This window comes from Nicotiana tabacum, chromosome 15, assembly GCF_000715075.1.
Source record: "Nicotiana tabacum cultivar K326 chromosome 15, ASM71507v2, whole genome shotgun sequence".
Lineage (NCBI taxonomy): Eukaryota > Viridiplantae > Streptophyta > Magnoliopsida > Solanales > Solanaceae > Nicotiana > Nicotiana tabacum.
This window is the reverse complement of record NC_134094.1, coordinates 24,610,570-24,633,971: the sequence shown is the minus strand read 5'-3', so window position 1 is coordinate 24,633,971 and position 23,402 is coordinate 24,610,570. Positions and strand designations below refer to the sequence as shown.

At 40.4% G+C, this 23,402-nt stretch overlaps 1 pseudogene; it reads right to left on the bottom strand.

The window, feature by feature from the left end:
* Window positions 1–21,131: 21,131 nt before the first annotated feature.
* Window positions 21,132–22,305, bottom strand: LOC107780657 (mitogen-activated protein kinase kinase kinase 20-like; annotated as a pseudogene).
* Between the last annotated feature and the right edge of the window lie 1,097 nt (window positions 22,306–23,402).

Genomic DNA, 23,402 nt, shown 5'->3' with positions numbered 1-23,402 from the left:
TGAAAAGACCTCCAAAAGTTAGCCGTAAATTCAGCCCCTCGGTCTGATATAATAGATATCGGCACACCATGAAACCTAACAATCTCCTTGATATACAACTTCGCATAATCTTCAGCCGTGTAAGTTGTCTTAACTAGCAGAAAATGAGCACATTTTGTAAGTCGGTCAACTATCACCCACATGGAGTCAAACGTATGACAAGAGCGAGGTAATCCAATAATGAAGTCCATATTAATCACCTCCCATTTCCAAGTCGAAATCTCTATATTCTGAATTAATCCACCGGGTTTCTGATGCTCGATCTTTACTTGTTGACAATTAGGACACTGGGCTATAAATTTTGCAATAGACTTCTTCATGTTATCCCACCAATACTACTCCTTAATGTCATGATACATCTTTGTCGAGCCGGGATGGATGGAATATCGGGACTGATGAATCTCAATCATAATCTTCTCTCACAACCCTGCCATATTAGGCACACATAATCTTCCCTGGTATCTTAGTGCCCCATCTCCTCCGATCTCGAAAGCCGTAATTTTACACTCCTGAATGCTCTCTCTCAATCGTACTAAGGTAGGATCTTTATATTGCCATGCTTTTACCTCGGCTACCAAAGATGATTCTGATGTATTTTGTAAAGTAACACCTCCGTCATCAGAGTCTAACAATCTGATTCTCATATTGTCTAGATGATTAAGCTCTTTAGTCAACCTCTTTCTACCTGCCTCAATATGTACAAAGCTTTCCATTGACTTATGACTGAGAGCGTCTGCCACAACATTGGCTTTACCGGGATGGTACAATATCTCGACATCGTAATCTTTTAGTAATTCAAGCCACCTATGCTGCCTCAAATTCAACTCCTTCGGCTTGAAGATATATTGTAAACTCTTGTGATCTTTGTAGATGTCAACATGGACGCCGTATAAATAGTGCCTCCATATCTTCAAAGCATACATTACTGCAGCCAATTCCAAATCATGAGTTGGGTAATTCTTTTCAAACTTCTTCAATTGTCTTGGATGCATAAGTAATCACCTTCCCACATTGCATCAATACGCACATACCTGAGGCATCACAATATTCCACATAACCTTCTGTTCCTTATGGGAGAGTGAGCACTGGCGCAGATGTCAATCGATTCTCTAGCTCCTGAAAGCTACGTTCACAAGTGTCAGACTACTGGAACTTGGTAGCTTTCTGTGTTAACTTAGTCAAAGGTGCTGATATAGAGGAAAACCCTTCTACAAACCATCTATAATATCCTGCTAGCCCCAGGAAGCCGAGGACTTCTAACGGTGTTGTTGGTCTCGACCAATTCTCACTGCATCAATCTTCTGAGTGTTGACACTAATACCCTCGCCAGATATCACATGGCCAGGGAATGCTACTGAGTTTAGCCAGAATTCATATTTAGAGAGCTTAGCATATAACTTACGATCCTGAAGGGTCTGTAATACTATCCGCAAGTGGCCCGCATGTTCCGCCTCCGAACGAGAATACACCATAATGTCATCAATGAATACGATCATGAACACATCAAGATAGGGCCTGAATACACTATTCATGAGATTCATAAAAGCTGCTGGGGCATTTGTTAGCCCAAACGACATTACCAAGAACTCAAAATGCCCATATCTTGTTAGGAAGGCCGTCTTTAGAATATCCTTCTCCTTAACCCTCACATGATGATACCCTGAACGTAAGTCAATCTTGGAGAAATACTTGGCACCCTGGAGTTGGTCAAACATGTCGTCAATCCTTGGAAGTGGATACTTGTTCTTTATAGTAAACTTATTCAATTGTCGATAATCGATACACATCCTTAACGACACATCTTTCTTCCGCACGAACAAGACTGGCGCACCCCAAGGTAAAGTGCTAGGCCTAATGAGGCCCTCATCCAGCAAGTCCTTCAACTGCGCCTTCAACTCTCGCAACTCTGTCGGGGCCATCCTGTATGAAGGGATAGAGATTGGTTGTGTGTCAGGTAACACATCAATGCTAAACTCAATCTCCCTTTCAGGAGAAAGACTCGGGAGTTCATCTGGGAGAACATCTGGAAATTCATTGACCACGGGGATTGATTGTACAGTATCTTCACCTCCGCATCCCTAACGCGAACGAGATGATAAATGTAACCTTTTGAGATCATCTTCCTTGCCTTAAGATAGTAAATAAACCTACCTTTCGGCATAGCAATGTTCCCCTTCCATTCGATGATGGGTTCACCAGGAAACTGAAACCTAACCATCTTTGTACGACAATCAACATTTGCATAGGATGAGGCCAACCGGTCCATTCCCATTATCACATCGAAATCAACCATTTCTAACTCAAATAAATTTGCCGAGGTTTGACGACTACAAATCATCACTGTGCAACCTCTATATACCCTTCTAGCAATCAAAGAATCTCCTATCGGAGTAGTTTTTGCAAGTGGTTTACTTATCAATTAAGGTTTAACGCCAAACTTATTAGCCACAAAGGGTGTAACATATGATAATGTAAATCCCGAATCAATCAACGCATATATATCATAATAAAACACAGACAATATACCTGTAATAACATCCGGAGATGACTTAAGATCCTTTCGACCTACTAGAGCATAGGTTCGATTTTGAGTACCACTCGAACTCGGCACTGCACCTATACCTCTACCATGACCTGTCGACTGCTGAACACTCCGTGCTGGAGGTCGAACTGATTAGGAAGAACCAGACACAAATCCAGCCGGTAGAGCCATACCAACATCTTCTCTGTTAGGATAATCCTGCATCATATGGCCAGGTTATCTGCAAGAATAGCACGCATCAGAACCTCGACAGCACAGTCCAAAGTGGGCCTTGCCACACTGATCACAACGAGGTGTTGGGGGGTTTCGTCTGACTAGTATCCCTATGATATTGTGAGCCTGATGCCTGCGAACTCTGACCTGGACCAGAATAGGTAAATCGATCATGCCGAGGCCTCTGAAACTGTGGAGGAGCACTAGCTACATGTGGTGCCGAACTCCTCGAAGACTAGGGCTTGATACTACCTCTGAAGTCATCAGAATACCATGCAAATCTCGCCCTCTTATGCTGACCCCTATCATGTTCCCTATCTTGCCTTTGCTGGTGCTTATGATCCTCTAGTGTCATAAGCCTGAATACGGGAAATATCCATGACTTCTACTAAGGAGGTTGTTGTGCACTCATTTATTAGATCTGATCCTAACACGTTCACGAACAGGTGCACCCTATCGCTTATCTCGGCCACCATATGGGGAGCATACCTTGCTAAAGAATCAAACTGTATACTATACTCTCGCACACTCATATTACATTGTCAAAGGTTCAAGAACTTATCAGCTCTAGCTCGTCGTATCTCAAGTGCAAGTAGTGACGAAGAAAGGCCTCAAAAAATTCCTTCCACACAGCTGGAGGAGTGTTCGGACCCCTGGATCTCTCCCAACTATCATACCAGAAAACTGCTAAATCCCGTAACCGATAAGAATCCAACTATACTGCCTCTATATCACTAGCATGCATAACTTGCAGTGTACCATGAACCTGATCAATAAAAGTATGCGGGTCCTCCTTGGGGTCTGATCCGGTAAATACTGGAGGGTCTAGATTAATAAAATCACGAACTCTCTCACTAACCGGTTTATCAGCAGCACCAGAATTCTGCCTATGAGCTTGAGTAGCTACCAAGCTAGTCAACAACTGCACCGCACTCCATATATCCTGGTCTGTAGTGCCAGACGGAGGAACTGGAGGTGCTGGGTGCCTCCTAATATCCTCTAGAGGAGACGGAGTAGATGAGGTATGAGACGGCATCTCACTCTGAGCCTCACTTTGGCATGCTCTGGCTGGAGGCACCTGACTAGTACCCTCTCCCGCAGTTGTATCAAGCCGCCTACTAATTACTTGCTTCCTAGTCGAAGGCATCGCTGAAAGAAAACAAGGTGAATATTAGAGACGAACACTTACGACTCAACTCTATGCACGATCTAGATTCAGGAAAAAGGTAACAACCCTAGATGTCATGTAGCCTCCTGATTATAAATGTGGCGTGCTACACATCCATAACCAAGACTCTACTAGACACGGCTCATAGACAACCCCTAGGACAGACTTGCTCTGATACCAAGTTTGTCACGACCCAAATTGGAGGGCCATGACTGGCACCCGGGCTATACCTGCCGAGCACCAACGCATTTTTATCTAACCTTTCTTATTATCTATAAGGGTCGACGAGATCAATATAAATAGTAGAAATGAATCCTAAATAACCAACAATGATAGATAATGTCATGACTATATATAACATGGGCTGACAAGGTTGTCATGAAGCTATGTATAAGGTACGAGCTGCCAAGCTTCCATGAGAGATTATACAACAAAAATCAGTCGACAAGGCAATCCAAACTATACATGAGTCGACACCTGTCTATGAGCCTCTAAAGGAACATAAGTGCTGCAACATTGTCGTAACAGGGCCCCGACATACCCATAATGTCTATAACAAAAATGCATACCAAGACCACGGCAAGTCCGGAGAAGGGATCTCGCCAATAACCGCTGAACTGGGTAGCCTACTATGGTGGGGGAGCTTCGCCTACCTGTCTATTAGGACCCGCAGCACGACATGTAGCATCCAAAAATAAAAAGGACGTCAGTACAAATAAAGTACTGAGTATGCAAGGCAGGAAAGCATAAGTATGAACAGTAATGTAAATAGGGATAGAGAATATACAACCTGTAACATCTGGGTACCTCTGAGGGCTACTGACATGAAATGCATGATACATATACATATATATATATATATATATATATATATATATATATATATATATATATATATATGTGTGTGTGTGTGTGTGTGTGTGTGTGTGTGTGTGTGTGTGTGTGTATACATAAACTTTTAAAACATACGCCTCTGTGGGCATCATTATCATCATATCGTACCCGGCCGTAAATCTCGGTAAAACCCAACTGATCAGTAGTTGCACAATAGATACATATATATATGATGCGTGTTGGACTCATTGGAATCACATTCTGAACCTTTCGGAGTGATGCAAGATCGGTATCCTCCGTACACGTTATTAGGACTAACTCTTCATCAAGAATCTTATAAGAATCAGGAAGTACGAACAACATTGATAACATAAGAATAAGATAAGTAACATCAACATCAATCGTTCCATAAGAAGGGAAACAATATAAGTACTGCTAGCTTCTAAGAGTGGAGTATCTTTGGAAGCTCGTTCATTACATTATGTACAATCGGAGTCGTTCAAAAGAAGGAAAGGGATAGCCTCACATACCTTGTATATACTTCCCAATCTCAAGTTATGAAAATGCCACAACTCCTTAGTCTACAATAAGAGAAATGACACTATCGTTATCGTTTTAGCGTCGTAACTATTATGTATCGACCACAACCTATTTTACGATGAAACGGACAGCACCTCCCCTATTTATATGACTTCCCACAAGTTAAAAGAACCACCAAACAGTCCAAATAACATCAATAATAATCATATTGAGCCTCCAAAATAGTCCACCAACCAACAACATTACTAACAAGCCTTTCGATATATATCTCACAAGTTTAAGCTTCAACGACTAAGCCGTAACTTGGATAATCTTAAATACATATAGGGTAAGAGGTTCCTTACCTTTAAACAGAAAGAACAACTCCAATTTGACCTTAATTGACCACGAAATATCCCTCCAATGCTGCCACAAAAACAAGGAAGCGAAACTAGCAATCAATTAGGGTTTTTTGGCACTAGAATCACTTTAGAAGACTTGAAATAACCTAGGGTTGATATTAAAAACTTGAGGGAGTATTTTACAGAACATAAACCAGTTTAGAAGACTTGAATCTAGTAAGAACAAGAAACTTACTAGAGCCACGGGATTCCCGACACTTGATTTGTGTTGTTTGCCCTTTGTTTTGGTCTTGGATCATGAGAGAACCTTGAAAGAGTGTTTTTAGGGTTCTAAGGTCTAAATATACTGAAATATAATGACTTAAAATGGGGTTGAGGCATGTTATATATATCCATATGTCTCAACCGCCTATGTGGGCCCCATAGAGAGCTGCTTGGCACAGTCTCGTGAAAATGCGAATATCTCTCTACTCCGGGATCGTATCGATGAACGGTTTTATGAGTTGGAAACTAGACTCATAGATATACCCGTAATTTCGTGTAAATTGGGAGAAAAGCGTAGTAACATTTGACCTAAAGTTTAAGTAAAATTATGAACGTAAGTTGCGACAACTTTTGTCAACTTTTATTTCATAACTCGCTTGACTTCAAGACTTATGATACGGATCTTATATGATTCAAATACCTTAAAATACGACCTCTTGGGGAATATTAATCACCTCTAGTTTTACACGAAATACGGGTTACAAAATCCTTGGTTCGTTTAACTTCTAATACTTGTTAACCACTCTTATACACCCTTGTATCGTTTAAGACCAATAGGATTAACTTCTTATCATCTCAAAAAAAATATCTTCTCGGAATTAAGTCGACTAACTTACGACGCGATCTAACGTATGCAAATATGGGTAGTAACATCCACTCCCTAGTTGAAGTTATTTTAGACATAGGGTCTCCACTCCCTAGTCTCCTTTTCCAACATAGGGTCTCTACTCCCTAGTTGATTTTATTTTAGACATAGGGTCTCCACTCCCTAGTCTTTTTTCAGAAATAGGGTTTTCACTCCCTAGTTGATTTTATTTTATACATAGGGTCTCCACTCACTTGTCTCTTTTCCAACATAGGGTCTCCACTCCCAAGTCTCTTTTCCAACATAAGGTCTCCACTCCTAGTTTATTTTATTTTTGGACATAAGGTCTCCACTCCCAAATCTCTTTTCCAACATAGGGTCTCTACTTCCTAGTTGAAATTATTTTAGACATAGGGTCTCCACTCCCTAGTCTCTTTTCCACATAGGGTCTCCACTCCCTAGTTGAAGTTATTTTAGACATAGGGTCTCCACTCCCTAGTCTCTTTTCTAACATAAGATCTCCACTCCTTAGTTGATATTATTTTAGACATACGGTCTCCACTCCCTAGTCTTATTTTCAACATAGGGTGTCCACTTCCTAGTTGATTTTATTTTTGACATAGGGTCTCTACTCCCTAGTCTCTTTTCCAACATATGGCCTCCACTCCCTAGTTGATTATATTTTAGACATATGGTCTGCATTCCCTAGTCCCTTTTCCAACATAGGGTCTCCACTCCGTAGTTGATTTTATTTTAGACATAGGGTCTCCACTCCCTAGTCCCTTTTCCAACATAGGGTCTCCACTCCGTAGTTGATTTTATTTTAGACATAGGGTCTCCACTCCCTAGTTTCTCTTCCAACATAGAGTCTCCATTCCCTAGTTGATTTTATTTTAGACATAGGGTCTCCACTTCCTAGTCTCTTTTCCAACATAGGGTCTCCACTCCCTAGTTGCCTTTATTTTACCCCTAAGGTCTCCACTCCCTAGTTGATTTTATTTTAGACATAGGGTCTCCAGTCCCTATTCTCTTTTCCAATATAGGGTCTCCACTCCCTAGTTTATTTTATTTTAGACATAGGGTCTCCACTCCCTAGTCACTTTTCCAATATAGGGTCTCCACTCCCTAGTTGATTTTATTTTAGACATAGGGTCTTTATTCCCTAATCTTTTTTCCAACATAGAGTCTCCACTCCCTAGTTAATTTTTATTTTTAGACATATGGTCTCCACTCCTAGTCTGTTTTACAACAAAGGGTCTCCACTCCCTTGATGAAGTTATTTTAGACATAGCGTCTCCACTCCCTAGTCTCATTTCCAAGATAAGGTCTCCACTCTCCGAGTTGATTTTCTTTTTCAACATAGGGTCTCCACTCCCTAGTTGATTTTAGTTTAGACATAGGGTCTCCACTCCCTAGTTGCTTTACCAATATAGGGTCTCCACTCCCTATTTGATTTTATTTTTAGACATAGGGTCTCCACTCGCTAGTCGCTTAGGGTCTCCACTCCCTAGTCTTTTTTCCAACATAGGGTCTCCACTCCCATGTTGATTTTATTTTAGACATAGGGACTCCATTCCCTTGTCTCTTTTCACACATAGGGCCTCCACTCCCTAGTTGATTTTATTTTAGACATATCCACTCCCTAGTCTATTTTCCAATATAGGGTCTCCACTCCCTAGTTGATTTTTTTTAGACATAGGGTCTCTACTCCCTAGTCTCTTTTCCATCATAAGGTCTATTTCCATGTTGATTTTATTTTAGACATAGGGTCTTCACTCCCTATTCTATTTTCCAATATAGGGTCTCCACTCCCTAGTTGATTTTATTTTATACATAGGATCTCCACTCCCTAGTCTCTTTTCCAATATAAGGTATCCACTCCCTAGTTAATTTTATTTTATACATAGGGTCTCCACTCCTTAGTATATTTTTCAACATAGGGTCTCCACTCCCTAGTTAATTTTATTTTAGACATAGGGTTTTCACTCCCTATTCTCTTTTCCAATATAGGGTCTCCATTACCTAGTTGCTTTTATTTTAGACATAGGGTCTCCACTCCCTAGTTAATTTTATGTTAGACATAAGGTCTCCACTCCCTTGTCTCTTTACCAACATAGGGTCTCCACTCCCTAGTTGGAGTTATTTTATACATAGAGTCTCCGCTCCCTAGTCTCTTTTCCAACATAAGGTCTCCACTCCCTAGTTGAAGTTATTTTAGACATAGGGTCTCCACTCCCTAGTCTTTTTTTCAACATAGGGTCTCCACTCCCTAGTTGATTTTATTTTAGATATAGGGACTCCACTCCCTTGTCTCTTTTCACACATAGGGCCTCCACTCCCTAGTTGATTTTATTTTGGACATAGGTTCTCCACTTCGTTGTCTATTTTCCAATATAGAGTCTTCACTCCCTAGTTGATTTTATTTTAGACATAGGGTCTTCACTCCCTAGTCTCTTTTCCAACATAGCGTCTCCACTTCCTTGTTGATTTTATTTTAGACATAGGGTCTTCACTCCCTATTATCTTTTCTAACATTAGGTCTCCACTCTCAAGTTGATTTTATTTTAGACATAGAATCTCCACTCCCTTGTCTCTTTTCCAATATAAGGTCTCCACTCCCTAGTTGATTTTATTTTAGACATAGGGTCTCCACTTCTTAGTCTATTTTCCAACATAGGGTGACCACTCCCTAGTTGATTTTATTTTAGACATAGGGTTTCCACTCCCTATTCTTTTTTCCAACATAGGGTTTCCACTCCCTAGTTGCTTTTATTTTAGACATAGGGTATCCACTCCCTAGTTGATTTTATTTTAGACATAAGGTCTCCACTACCTAGTCTCTTTTCCAACATAGGGTCTCCACTCCCTAGTTGAAGTTATTTTATACATAGGGTCTCCACTCCCTAGTTGAAGTTATTTTAGATATAGGGTCTCCACTCCTTAGTCTCTTTTACAACATAGGGTGTCCACTCCCTAATTGATTTTATTTTATACATAGGGTCTCCACTCCCTGGTATGTTTTACAACATAGGGTCTCCACTCCCTAGTTAATTTTATTTTAAACATAGGGTCTCCACTCCCTAGTCTCTTTTCTAACATAGGGTCTCCACTCCCTAGTTGAAGTTATTTTATACATAAGGTCTCCACTCCCTAGTCTCTTTTCCAATATTGGGTCTTCACTCCCTAGTTGATTTTATTTTAGACATAGGGACTCCATTCCCTTGTCTCTTTTCACACATAGGGCCTCTATTCCCTAATTGATTTTATTTTAGACATAGGGTCTCCACTCCCTAGTCTTTTTTCCAACATAGAGTCTCCACTCCCATGTTGATTTTATTTTAGACATAGGGACTGCATTCCCTTGTCTCTTTTCACACATAGGGCCTCCACTCCCTAGTTGATTTTATTTTAGACATGGGGTCTCCACTCCCTAGTCTATTTTCCAATATAAGGTCTCCACTCCCTAGTTGATTTTATTTTAGACATAGGGTCTCCACTCCCTAGTCTCTTTTCCAACATAAGGTTTATTTCCATGTTGATTTTATTTTAGACATGGGGTCTTCACTCTCTATTCTATTTTTCTACATTAGGTCTCCACTCCCTAGTTGATTTTATTTTAGACATAGGATCTCCACTCCCTAGTCTCTTTTCCAATATAAGGTATCCACTCCCTAGTTAATTTTATTTTATACATAGGGTCTCCACTCCTTAGTATATTTTCCAACATAGGGTCTCCACTCCCTAGTTGATTTTATTTTAGACATAGGGTTTTCACTCCTTATTCTCTTTTCCAATATAGGGTCTCCATTACCTAGTTGCTTTTATTTTAGACATAGGGTCTCCACTCCCTAGTTGATTTTATGTTAGACATAAGGTCTCCACTCCCTTGTCTCTTTACCAACATAGGGTCTCCACTCCCTAGTTGATTTTATTTTAGACATAGGGTCTCCACTCTCCAGTCTATTTTCCAACATAAGGTCTCCACTCCCTTGTTGATTTTATTTTAGATATAGGTTGTCTACTCCCTATTCTTTTTTCAAATATTAGGTCTCCACTCCCTAGTTGATTTTATTTTAGACATAGGGTCTCCACTCCCTAGTCTCTTTTCCAACATAAGGTCTCCACTCCCTAGTTGATTTTATTTTAAACCTAGGGTCTCCACTCCCTAGTTGATTTTATTTTAAGTATAGGGTCTCCACTCCCTATTCTATTTTCCATCATTAGGTCTTCACTCCTTAGTTGATTTTATTTTAGACATAGGGTCTTCACTCCCTAGTCTATTTTCCAATATAGGGTCTCCACTCCCTAGTTGATTTTATTTTAGACATAGTGTCTCCACTCCTTAGTTTCTTTTCCAACATAGGGTCTCCACTCCCTAGTTGATTTTATTTTAGACATAGGGTCTCCACTCCCTAGTTTCTTCTATTTTAGACATAGGGTCTCCGCTCTCTAGTTCATTTTATTTTAGACATAGGGTCTTCACTCCCTAGTTGCTTTTATTTTAGACATAGGGTCTCCACTCCCTAGTTGATTTTATTTTTGACATAGGGTCTCCACCCCCTAGTCTCTTTTCCAACATAGGGTCTTCACTCCCTAATTGAAGTTATTTTGGACATAAAGTATCCACTCTCTAGTCTCTTTTCCAACACAGGGTCTCCACTCCCTAGTTGAAGTTATTTCAGACATAGGGTCTCCATTCCCTAGTCTCTTTTCCAACATAGGGTGTCCACTTCCTAGTTGATTTTATTTTAGACATAGGGTGTCCACTCCCTAGTCTCTTTTCCAACATATGGCCTCCACTCCCTAGTTGATTTTATTTTAGATATAGGGTCTCCACTCCCTGGTCCCTTTTCCAACATAGGGTCTCCACTCCGTAGTTGATTTTATTTTAGACATAGGGTCTCCACTCTCTAGTCTCTTTTCAAACATAGGGTCTCCACTCCCTAGTTAATATTTATTTTAGACATAGGTTCACCACTCCCTACTCTACTTACCAATATCCCTAACTGTATTTTTCACCATAGAGTACACCACTTCCTAGTTGATTTGATCTTAAATACAAAGTACACCACTCACTGTTTTCATTGTTAATATAGGGTACATCACTCCCTAGCCACAATTTCCCAACATAAGTTAACCAATTCTTTGTTGAGGCACCATTTAGACAATCAGGATACACCATTCCCAAAGAATCATGTTTTTTCCAGGGTACACTATTCCCGACCTTTTTATTGCTTTCAATAATGAAGTTGTTTAGAGTTTTTGTTACAAATAAGTCACGGAATTTTCCTAGTGAAAACTGTGGCAGAAAAATTCTGCCCTTTTGTTTTGTTTTGGTGTATGAGCAGGTTTTACCTCGAGACACGGGGTTCGAGATGAACAAAAGAAGAATTTTAAATCTAAAAAAAATAAAAAATAATAAAAAAGAGGGATAGAAGTGAATCCAAATGTAGAAGCATATGGAAAGGATATGGACTGCTCAAGACGACTGAGGTTACGAGCTTTACATTTCCCGTTTTGATCAGAAGAAGCCGTAGAAGAATGAACTAGCACCTGCAACTAGATAACATCAAGGTTCAGATCAGAGTATATGTGAAGAACCAGTGAAGACTCAATATCAAGTTTTAGAAAACTTATAGATAGGAATCTTGTAACTGATAGATGATAGGCTTGTTTAATTTATTTTGATCTTGATGTAATAACATGACCATGGACCGGAGCCTCGACGGAACCCTACAACTTTGCAACTCATCATTCCACTATTCTTTTTGAACTATACGTGAACTGATTCCTATATAACCCGGGATATGTAGGCTGTCCAAAATCAGGACTCAGTTGCACCCTATCTTTTATTTCTATTTATTTTGAATAACGGTTTGGTCAAAAGTTAGTCACACGACTCGCCTTGTCTTTACCTGAAAACTCTTCATGTTTCCAAGCAAAGAGGGGCATGTTGTGAGCACCTAATTTTTGACCGTGCTTGAATTTTTCTTCACTCATATCACCAATGCCTCACTTCCTACTTTCCCCACTTATCACCCCAATACCTAACTTCCCACTTCCCCCACTCACACTCCCACTTTTACCACTCATGTCCTCCACTCACATCTCCGCTATCCCCCTCCATCACCTGCACATACGCACTCACGTATTTCTTGCTCTCTAATTCTCTTCCCTTCACCCGATGCCTGACCATTTTCACTACATATAGAGAGCACACACAAGAAACAAGGTGAAAAAAAAATGAAAAAGGGCGAGAAAAGCCGCCTCCCTGTTGCTTTTCTTCCTTCACCACAAATTCATCTTCTTCCTCCACCATTCCTCACCATAGAAGAACTACGAAGCTCCAAACATCCTGCCATGTAAATCTCACAAAATCAACCACCAAAAGCCATGAAAACACCTTTGTTTCTCACCCCAAAACCAGCCCCAATTACCCAGCGAAAATGAGCCGAAACCCAATGAAATCCCCCATAAATTTCAGCCTGAAACTAGCTTAAAATAATCCCTAAATTCATCCCAAATTCCAGCTCAAAAACATCCCCTTCTCACCTAAAAAACGGCTGCAAAAATCCGTAAAAACAGCCCCAAATTCCAGCCTCAATCCCAGCAAAAAACACCCCCAAAAAGGAACCAAAAATGCAGCAAAACCCAGTTCCAAACACCACCCAAACCAGCGCTGGAAATTCCAGCCCCAAAAAGGCAACAAAACAGTAGCTCAAACCGCTGCCAATTTCAGCTCAAAATAGTCTGAAAATGCACATCAAAACCCAACTAGAAACACCTCAAAACAGTCCCCTTTTCACATAAAACAACAACGTCAAGAGTTGAGATCGAAGGCTGCCGTTCGAAAGCTACGGTCTAGTTCGTTTTGTTTTCGGTCAGTGCATTATGTGATTGTCTTCTAAGTATAAAAGGTCATTTCTTATTTCTTTTCACTCTTTTGATTTGTTCTCTTCTAAGTATTATTGTATAAATTTATGCTTATGTGTTTGGTTTCATGATTTCCTACTCGCTTTTATATCTTTAATAGAAATGATTACTCCTATTCTTTATTTGTTTAGTGTACGCAATACTTGCTTCTATTTTATTTGAGAACTGCCTTTAGTCATAAGGTCTTATTAGTTACTGCCGAGATGAGTTCCTATAGGTTGGAACATGGTTGATAGTGTCTAATGTAGTAACTGGGCCTAAATTGACGATAGTCTAAAGGCCACTGTTTGGGTTTTGATAAGTGGGCCGTTGAAGTTTATTGTGAATTAGAAAATCTTTGACCAAATAAGTTTAATTTGCTAGGCCCGTTAATAGCATATAGCTGCCCTCTTTTATTAGTCCGTAAATAATTTGATAACATTCATAAATATTCGTAGAATGCTTTAGGCGCGCTCTTAATTAATCAAATTATCGTGATTATGTATACGTTCGCGTAACATAATTATGATTTCCAACATTAAAATCAAGGTATACGTTTGCGCAACTTTGGACGAAACAATCTTAATAATAATAAAGTGTTATTAGTTGTGTACACATATGCATGGCATGGTTTTTGACACACCAAAGAAAAAGAATACACGTAGAGATAATTCCATAATTACAAACAACAAGTAATTTAAAAGAGGTAAAAGCTAAAACACACATAGGTTCTAAAATATGTCATTAAACAATCAATTAAGCCAGGTATGATTAAATCGACCGTGCTAAAATTACGGAATCCGAGAATGCTCCACACCTTCTTCCGGGTTAACAAAATTTCTTACCTGGTCTTCTGTGTTTGCAGACCATAAATAAAAGTCAATTTTCTCAATTTGGGATTTTAAAATAAACCGGTAACTTGGGACACCATAATAATTATTCCAAGTGGAGACTCTAATTAAATAAAATAATTCTATTTCGAATAATGTCACTTAAATTAAAAAACTTCCCTCTTCCTCAGAAAAAGGAGGTATGGCAAATGATACCTAGTAAGTGCCAGGCCTAACCTCAGTAGAGTAGTTATGAGGTTAGGTTAAGGCCCTACTGGAATAAATTATAAACAGAACGAGTAATTAACAGTGTAATAATAATAACAATGGAAATGAAACCAGTAAGAAATATACCAAAATTAATTACACTAAACTATGGCAAATAATGCATCACGGAAGAAAACAAGGAATGTTATGCCCAGGAAAACAATTCAGTAATAGAGAAGTATCAACAAGAGTCACTACTGAGGTACCACCTCGTAGTCTCAAATCACAAAACAATTCACAATCTTTTCTTATATCACCGCGGGAGCCTTGCAATTTGTTTTGAAAATCATTTTTTCCGAAATAGCTTCCCGTGTTTTAGCCCACCTTACCACACCGCGTGGCTTCAAGTAGTTCCCCTACTAGCAACACGCGTATCAAGCCCACCTTATCTCACCACATACATTTCAATCACAAAACCTTATACCACCCGCATGCATATCAATATCATAACGTATCACAAATCCACCTCAGGTGCCCAATATCATAACTTGCGAAAGAAAGCAACAATAACGGTGTTTTCACAATAAATAGCCCATGGCTCAACCATAATATACACAAGAGTCTCAACAATAGCAACCGAAAGTGACTAACTCAATAGAATAATATTTCACAACTTAACACTTTGCCTCAATGTGAATCATGGCCTTTATAAATCAATACCAATTTCAACAACAAGATATTCCAAGAATAACAACTTCAAGTAAAGAACTCAGCGGATAAATAATGAATAAGAAATAGAGGAAACAATACTTCAACTAAACATGTAAGGAAATTAAGAAGTAAGAAATAAGACAAGAAGAGCATGTGAAGATAAACTAGTAATGATGATTATAACATGCTAAGGTAACTCAATTAAGGCATGAAAGGAATTTGCATAGCTAAAACCGGTAAATTTCCACATTTAGACTGTGCACACACTCGTCACCTTACATACATGGCTTTCACACATCAAAATTATCACGAACAACGCCAATCCTAAGGGGTAATTCTCCCACACAAAGTTAGGCAAGACACTTACCTCAAAACACACTAACTCAATCCACTAGTAGGCCTTTCCCTCTATTATCCAACTCCGAAAGACTTGAATCTAGCCAAAACAACTTCATACCATAAATATAAACTATAGAAAACTATTTCGAACAATAAAGTGACGATCTTTACAAAGAAACAAAAAGTCAAATAAAAAAGTCAATCCGGTCCTGGGTCTCAGAATCCGACCATAATTACAAAATTTGAACACCCATTCGATAACGAGTCCAACCATACAAGAATTACTCAAATTCGACCTCAAATCACCTTTCAAAACCCCAAAATTTAGTCAAGGAAGTTTTCACAATTTCTCTTCAAATTTCCAACTCAAACACTAATTAAATGATGAAAACAACAATAGATTCGTGTAATATAGCCAAAACCGAGTTAGAATTTTTTACCCCAATGATTTTCTTAAAAACCTCTCGAAACAATCGCCATAAACCGAGCTCTCTAGGTCCAAAGTTGAAAAATGAGAACAAACCGTCGAACTAGCCCCTTTTCTGCCCAGTGAATTCACATCTGCGAATCCACATCCGCATCTGCGGCTCCGCACCTGCGAAATTTCCATTGCAGGTGCAGTTCTCACTAAAGGTCTGAGATTCTGCTTCTGCAGACCACTAGCTCGCACCTGCGGAGCTTCGACCCCATCTGCGGTCCTTCCCCTGCTCCCTTAATTCCGCTCCTGCAATGCCTCCATCCGCACCAGCGAGTCTGCTTCTACAGAACATGAACCACACCTGCGGTCCCAGCTGGGCATGCCAAAGTCTGCTTCTGCAGCTCAAGGGCCGCTCCTGATGTGCCGCACCTGCGACCCAAAATGTGCAGGTATAGTTGCACCAGACACATCAAGCTTCAGCAATCACACAAAGACCAAACTTGTTCCGGATCCAATCCGACTCACACTTGGGGCCCACGGGACAGGGAATTACGTACCTTATTCTTCTCGGACCAGGACTTCACTTACTGCTATCTTCGAGATTGCCAAGTATAGGTAAAGCTGTTCGCCCACTTTCGGGGTGTGAAGCAGCGGCGGGCTCGATAAATACCGCTTTAGTTCCTCCAAGGCCTGCTGGCATTCCGGAGTCCATGCAAAATTGCTCTTCTTCTTAAGCAGCGAGAAGAATCGGTGGCTCCTATCTGAGGATCTCGAAATGAATCGTCCTAGGGCGGCTATTCGCCTCGTCAGCCTCTGCACGGCCTTTACATTATCCACTACCGTGTTATCCTCGATAGCTTTTATTTTATCGAGGTTGATCTCGATTCCCCGATTAGACACCATGAAACCAAGAAACTTGCCCGAGCCAACCCCGAATGCACACTTTTCAGGGTTGAGCTTCATATTGTGCTTCCTCAGTATATCGAAAGTCTCCTGCAAATTCTTTAAATGGTCCTCTGCTCGCAGGGACTTAACTAACATGTCATCAATATAAACTTCCATTGATTTTCCTATTTATTCTTCGAACATTTGGTTTACTAGGGGTTGATAAGTTGCACCAGCATATTTTAGACCGAATGGAATTACATTATAACAGTAGGTACCGTACTTAGTGATAAACGAGGTCTTTTCCTGATCCTCCGGATTCATCTGTATCTGGTTGTACCCGGAGTAGGCATCAAGAAAACTGAGAGTTTCGTGGCTGGCCGTGGCATCATTCATACGATCGATATTAGGCAAAGGAAAAGAATCCTTGGGGCATGCTTTATTCAGGTTTTTATAATCTACACACATTCTAAGTTTGTTTCCCTTCTTAGGGACTACCACTACGTTTGATAACCATTCGGGATACTTTACTTCTTGAATGGATCCTATTTTGAGAAGTTCGGTTACCTCGTCCTTGATGAAGGCATATGTGACCTCGGACTGGGGCCTTCTTTATTACTTCACCGGGCGAAATTTAGGGTCCAGGCTCAATTTGTGAGTGGTAATTTCTGGTGGGATCCCTGTCATATCATGATGGGACCAAGTAATGCAATCCATGTTAGCTTTAAGAAAATGAATAAGTTTTTTTCTGAGCTCGGGGGTTAGCCCCGTGCCCATGTATACTTTTCGTTCGGGTTGATACTCGGCCAGTGTGACTTGTTCCAGCTCTTCGAACGTCGATTTGGTGGCGTCGGATTCATCAGGAATTATGAAGGATTGAGGGATCTAGTAGTCGTCATCCTCGTCAATCCTTTGCTTCTATAATTGGATCGAGGACGGTGTCTGTGGTTGCTATTTTGCTTCCTACTTTTCCTTCGAATCCGATCCCTTTATTGATGAGAGCGTCGATACCGGTATCGCTTCATCGACTGCAAACATCTCCTTGGCGGCGGGTTGTTCCCCGTATACTGTTTTGACTCCCTTCGATGTCGGGAACTTCAAAACTTGGTGAAGGGTCGAGGGTACTGCCCTCATGTTATGGATCCAAGGCCTTCCAAGCAGGGCGTTGTACTCATGTCACCCTCGATCACATGGAACTTTGTTTCTTGGATGGTCCCGGTCACGTTTACTGGCAGAGTAATTTCGCCTATGGTAGTTTCGCTCGCCATGTTGAAGCCGTTAAGTACTCGGGGTGTGGGCACAATTTGATCTTGTAGGCCGAGCTGTTCTACGACCCTCGATCGAATAATGTTGGCTCAGCTACCTAGATCAATCAAAACACGTTTAACTTAAATTTTATTCATAAGGACAGATATTACCAGTGAGTCGTTATGGGGTTGTAAGATCCCATCTGCATCCTCGTTATTAAAAGACAAGATCCCCTATGGTATGTAGTCTCGAGTCCGCTTTTCCCTCGTGACCAACACCTTGGTGCATTTGAATACGGGCCCCTGAGGAATATCGACCCCTCCAACAATCTTGTGGATCACATGCTGCGTCTCTTCTTGCTCATTCTGTCTGTTTGAATCACTGTTCTTGAAGTGGTTTTTAGCCCGATCGCTTAAGAATTCTCGAAGATTCCCTTCGTTGAACAAACGGGCTACCTCTTCCCTTAGTTGTCTGCAATCTTCTGTTCTATGACCATGGGTGACATGATATTTGCACATTTGATTAGGATTTCTCTAGGCCAGATCAGTCTGCAGAGGTCGGGGCCACCTGGTGTCTTTGATGCGCCCAATGGCTGATACAATAGCTAATGCATCAATGTTGAAGTTGTATTTCGATAGTCGTGGTGCTTATTTGGGTTCGACATTCCTGTCTAAACCGCTCTTACTCATGAGCCCTCGAGAGCTCTGTCCTCGATCATTTCTTCTATCAGTTCGAATGGGGTTACGTCCAGGCCCATTGTTTATCCGATTTCCACCGTATGACTGATATCAATCTCTGTTTGACCGTGGTTCCCGGTCAATATCCCTTTTAACTATGTCGATGGTCCTGTTTGGATAGACGGTCCTGAAAGGAATCCCCAACTGGTCATCCTCGACCCTAATCTTTGACTATTACTGATTATGCACATCGGCCCAGGTTATAGCTGGATATTCGATCAAGTTCTGCTTTAACTGTTGTGAGGCTACCGAACTTCATGCGTTTAGGCCTTGAGTGAAAGCCTGAACGGCCCAATCGTCGGCGACCGGGGGCAGATCCCTATGCTCCATTTGGAATCGAGATACGAACTCTCTGAGCATCTCGTTTTCTTTCTATTTTACTTTGAAGAGGTCCGACTTTCTAGTCTTGACCTTTATTGCTCTGATGTGTGCTTTGACGAAGGAATCTACGAGCATTGAAAAAGAATCAATGGAGTTAGGTGGCCAATTATGGTACCATATCATCGCCCCCTTTTGATAAAGTTTCTCCGAATTTCTTCAGCAGTACGGACTCGATCTCATCGTCCTCTAGATCATTCCCCTTAATTGCACATGTATAAGATGTGACATGCTCGTTAGGGTCGGTAGTTCCATTATACTTGGAAATTTCTGGCGTACGGAATTTCTTCGGAATGGGCTTAGGAGCCGCGCTCGGGGGGAAGGGCTTTTGTACGAACTTCTTTGAATCCAAACCCTTCAAAATCGGCGGTGCCCCCGGAATTTGATCAACTCGGTAGTTATATGTTTCCATTTTTTTGTCATTCGCTTCAATCTTCTTCTCCCCCGATTCAATTCGCTTTGTCAGCTCCTCGAACATTTTCAAGATAGCAGGGTCGGTCCCTGACTCATTCATATTTGACCTCCCCGACACTGGTTCGGCCCTGTGAACAACTTCCTGTGATGGCTCGGGTTCGACCCTACTCGGTGCGTGGTTCTAATTTTGGAGTTGTGCTATTGCAACTTATTGAGCCTGCAGCATTTCGAATATTATTCGAAGGCTTATTCCGCCTTCTTCGCCGCCCTGTGCATTCTGACCGGCTGATCGAACGTCTCTGCGGATGCTATTTTCGGGGTCGACGCCCAGATTTGAATTCAGGGCAACATGGGAACTGACATCGATGGGGTCTGCAACTGGTACTCCTTCAAGATCAACTGAGGGCACTTCGTGTCCTGGGGCGGCTACGTTGTCGTTTTCGCCATGAAAACCAAGACCATTGTCGATGTGTGTGTGTACTGCTTGAGAGTTCGACATGCTGATCCTGGAGAAAAAAATCGCTTACAAGAACAAGTGTAAAGCAGTGTGTGATATGAAAATTAACGCCAGACAATCACTATTATCCTTAGCCCCACGGTGGGCGCCAAACTATTTACCCTTAAAATCGGATAACAATTAAATTTGTAAGTGGTTTTAAGAATATGTGATTTCACTTGGCACAAACTGAGAAATATAAGAATTGAAATTAGAAATTAACTGTAAAATGAAGCAAGCCAATGTAACGCGCAACTTTGGTCCTCGAGCTAGGTCGCCCTCGAACCAACTGAGTATATTATTGAGAAGCAAGAACTGAACAACTGAATAAGAGAGCTTAAGAGAGAAAACGTAATATATTGCTTTGTTATGCGTGAATCCCCCTCTACAAAATGATTGGAACCCCCTTCCCCCCCTCCCCTTATATAGTAGAGGAGTTCTACATATGGTATAATTCTAAATACATAAGGAAATCTTCTTATTGGCTAATTAACCGGTCTTGACTTGATATATGCCGAGATCTCTGCCACAATCCTCGCCCGGTTACGGATTCCTCAGCTTTTTGTTATTCGACTTAGCAGGTTTCCTTCGATCTCGCTAGATCCCTATCCTTCTCGGTCTCGACCTTAGCTGGTCTCGATCTCGATCGATCCCTGAATCACGAGCTAGGCAATATTTATTCACGCAACGATTCAATATAACTTGAGATTGAACCTCGGTCTGCCACCCCGATCTCGATTAACCATACAAAATCGGGTAAGTATGATTTTGACCGTATACATACTGTTTCAGCAAAAAATCCCTTGTTCTATCTCAATTATTCTTTCTAAACAGTGGATCAGATGTCCGTGTAAATTGATACGAATTGAGTTCTATTGTCAGGCTAAGCACATTTCAAAGTAAAATTTGGAAAGAGAATGTACTAAATATTGCTAGCCAAAATTTACTTGGCAAAAAGCCTCTTTGTACAGATTATTCAATTATAAAGAGAACCAACACACAATTATTTTTGTTTAATACAAGGAGCTGGACCTGATTATCTTTTTCTTTGACAGGCTGCCTACGTACCCCCAAACTAATCTCCTAAGGGATAAGCCCAAACGTAGTTCTTTACATTAATATAATCTTTTATATTTGTATAACTCTAATCAAAATTGATAACCAACATCCTTCCGGTAGCTTTTTTCTTTGGTTGGATCAGCAATTCAACAGCTTCATTGGTTTCAACTTATCCATCTTTGTGCTATTGCAAAAATCATCAATCAATGGATCATTTTCTATTGAAATTTCTATAAACAAAAGTAGGTTATTGAGTTCCTTTTTTCTTGTCTGCTCACGAACAACAACATTATCAGATTAAAGAAGCGGATGCATTAGTAGCATATCAGCAGTCCATCGCGATTTCGGCTCCTTAACAAGACACTTTTTCAGAAAATCTTCAGCCTCTTTTGACAATCTTTCGTTCTGCAAGTCTGACGTTCCCATTCCAATTTTGCACAAGAAATAAACAATGTCATCAACTTCACTGCAACCCACACTGTCTTTCCTGTAACTATCTCAAAAACAGTGCACTCGAAATCCCAAATATCAGCTTCAGGTCCGTACTCGTTATAAAGAACTGATTCCGGCGCCATGTACATAGGTGTTCCCTTGAGTCCGCACTTTCTTTTCTGACTCGTTACTCAAACCTTCTTGGCGAACCCAAAATCAGCAATCTTGGCAACTTTTTCAGTACCCACAAGAAGAATGTTATTCCGTTTAATGTCAAGATGAATGAAACCTCTTCCATGAATATCACTAAGCCCCAAGAGAATCAATTTCGTGTACTGCTTTACCTCAAAATCTCGCAATCCTTGCCCTAAATTTTGACCAATCCAATAAGCTAAACTTCCACCAGACGCGTACTCAAGCAACATATTGTACAATATCTTCCCACCTTCTTCACTAACATCAGCTCCGAACACCTGATCATAATCTTGAAACTCATACAGTAATTCTCTCTTTATGTAACAACTTTGAACGCGAAAACAAAGCAGATTTTACTGCGATTGACGACGGAATATCAACGGATGAGTTTGTTGTCGTTGCTAAAGTGACGACACCAAAACTGCCTCTTCCTATGGTTTTTCCTCTCGTCCACATTATTGGATCGCTAATCGCCGCCATTGAATTAAATATTTTGCTCTTGCTCTCAATAGTAAGTGATAACCTGGTTTTTGTTTTTAGTAACTTTCTGATATTGCTTTCCTTATATAAGAGTACGAGTTACTTAGTTTTCCTTCTCCTTATCAACATATGATTACGTGTTTCTTGAGTTACAAGGTTTTTGGGGCCGACAAACTAAAGTTGTAAAGTTTCCAAAATTTGTTTCTTTTCTCTTTTTTCCTATATTGTAATCTGTAACAAATTATTTACTACTTTTCCAAGTAATAATCTTACTAATAGCTGTGTAATTAATACTACAAATTTGATGAGAAAATCACATATCTCTATAAGGAAGCTTTCCAGCATCAAAACTCATTAAGGTAATGGACACTCTAAATGTGTCACAAGACGATTTATTAAGTTTCCAACATCCTTGTTCACTTTTCAGAGCAATTAATAAAATATATTAATGTAAGCGAGCGAAAAAACTTGAGATCCTAATTAGCAAGATAAAGGATAACAGTCAAGTTTCAATTGCTAGCGTTAAATATTGAGCAAGTCTTAACCCCAAAGCGCATTTAACTGGAAGTAGTGCGATACCAAAAAATTAAAATCGCGATTTAATAATGCGACTCATAAAGCGTTATCGTCAATGCGACTCATGCTGCGTATGCAACTATATATAGAAATTCAGCGACTTATAAACGCAATTGCTTATAAGTCGCATAAATCGCAATTCAAATGGGACTTATAAGTCTCAATTCGACAAATGCGACTAATAAGTCGCAATATAGAAATACGACTTACAAGTCGCATGTGACAATTGCGATTTATATATAGCAATTGTGGCACATGCAACTTATGGCATGTATTATTGACGACTTCCGTTTATTCTTTCCGTTATGGTTTATTCTTTAGCCGCATTCAACAAATGTGTTTTGCTTATTTCTGGTATTCCTTTAAAAACAACACATCACTAGAGTTCTTAAGCCAAAAAGTGCACATTTTGGAAAAACAAAATTCTGAGTACTCTTTCTCACACTAGCGAACATCCGAGGAAGGTCCTCTTGCATTTTGTACAGCGGTCCATGCCTATGACGGAAATTACCAGTCAATCTTGGGGAAGTGGTTGCACGTGAAATGATTGGACATTCG